The sequence below is a fragment of the Hippocampus comes genome, unplaced genomic scaffold (genome assembly GCF_001891065.2).
Source record: "Hippocampus comes isolate QL1 unplaced genomic scaffold, H_comes_QL1_v1.1 scaffold159, whole genome shotgun sequence".
NCBI lineage: Eukaryota > Metazoa > Chordata > Actinopteri > Syngnathiformes > Syngnathidae > Hippocampus > Hippocampus comes.
The window spans coordinates 1459727-1461566 of NW_017805742.1; the positions used below are offsets into that span (position 1 = coordinate 1459727).

The following is a 1840-nucleotide window of genomic DNA, read 5'->3' on the forward strand; positions in this document are numbered from 1 at the left end:
TTCACTTGAAATTGTGAGCATTTTTCGATGAAGGACCCTAAGTTTCAACAGTTACAAATCTCTTGGAGGGGTTATTTAGAAGGCGACCCCTGTAAAAGCCAAAAACGGGGCCGCAAATTTGAACGAAAATTCCAAATTAGATTCAGCAAACGGGTGCGGGAGACTTTTTTTTTTTTACAGTACTATTCAAAATAGTTCAGATGGTGACTGTATGGTACGTACAAAGTGGTAGTTAACTGCGCGTAAAATGTGAAAAGTATTATCGACAATAAAATGACAAATTGATAAACGTGTCCCAAGATGTGCTCAATGTAGCCGCCTCTCGCGATTCATTTGACTGTTTTTGTGGCAGGCCTGGTCAAAGCCAGATAAAGCAGATCAATAGCGAGGCGACTGGAAATAGAGCCACTCTGCGAGGACGCGCTTCACATTCCTGCCCGGGGCCCCTTTTCACCCATCAACACGTCACTCTGTAAAACGGTAAGGCAGCTGTCCACGGCCGTCAGCTTAAAAGTGCTTCTGAACATATCGGCCAGCGCACAACCGAATCAGACGCAAACCTGACGGAGCCGCCTCTCAAACTTGCTTTCCAAAGTCCACTTGCGTTGATATTTTTTGGGTCAAATACAATTCAAACTCCTTCTTATCTCCTACTTTTACACACAAATGCAGAGTGTGTCATTTCCACAGCGACAAAACTTGCTTTGACCGAGTTGAAATGTGCAGAGCGGCTTCATCAAAAGGTTTGAAGTGATTGGGAAGTGCACTGGATGACTTGTCATCGAGCGAATAACATCATTGGAGTTGAACGAGTCGAAACATTTGCGTTGAAGTATTTGCCAAAACTAAAAAGGCGCCAATTCCGCTGACACAACGGGACTCCAAAACAAAGACGTTCTGCAAAGAGGCGCAAACTTTATTGCAGCGCTTTCGAAATTCAAGAGTTGCTTGGCGAAAACAGAGAGAAAACACAAAGCCCTTTTTCAAAAGTCTGCACACTCATGAGCAAGTCTCCTTGCGCGTCGTCCTTTTGAAAGCTGACTGAGAATCTCCTGTGGCGTCTCAGGTGTCCTTTTCCTCCCTTGCCCTTTTGCAACCGGCGCTTCGACTTGCTTCGGCTTTCATGGCCGATCGTTCCCAGTCCAATCGGGTTGCGCCGAGCGCCCACGGCAGCCCTTCAGTCCCTGCGGAGACACCGCGTCGGTGGTGCCAGTTTCATCTTTCTCATCATCATCATCATTTCTCCACTGTCTTTTTTTCTCTCTCTCTTTCGCTTTCTTCCTCACTCTGTCTGCCGATCTGATTGGAACCCCTTTGACAAGGGCCCCCGGACCACGGAGAGGTCGCGGCTCGGCCGACGAATTTGGAGAAATCTGAAAGATCGGAAAAGCTGCGCATCAATCCAAGGAGTCGCCCAGTCACACCTTTGGATTCATTTATTCGGGTTTCGATTTGCTTCGGACTAAACATCAAACGCGAGAAACAAAATGTCATTCACGTTAAACCTGAAAATAAAGCTGATGCGAAATGAATTCCGGGTTTGTAAAACCAAAAAGCATTGCAAAACTCTTCCTTCCCCCTTATTAATTTGACCAACAACCTGCAGAACTTAACTGACAAAAAAATCGTTTAGAGAGGGGGCAATACAAGTAAACTAGAGACATTTTTACCAGAGCAAGATATATAATATATAATATTTCATTCAACACGAGGACAAAAAAACCGAACAAAGAGCACAGACAATAATTCGTCTGTGAGTCAAACAGCCGCAGTATAGCGACAACTACCGCCGTGGAGGACTTCCTGTCATTTATTTTGCCTTTAAGTATCACTGGCCGGG

General features: G+C 45.4%; 1 protein-coding gene across 1 annotated transcript in view; it reads right to left on the reverse strand.

Annotated features, from left to right (window-relative positions):
* Positions 1-1272: 1272 nt before the first annotated feature.
* The window catches only part of LOC109524124 (junctophilin-1-like), a 6279-nt gene continuing 5711 nt past the window's right edge, over positions 1273-1840 (reverse strand). The window contains exon 7 of the mRNA XM_019883744.1: positions 1273-1373. The gene's annotated coding sequence lies outside the window, so the exon portion shown is untranslated. The remainder of the gene's footprint in view (positions 1374-1840) is intronic.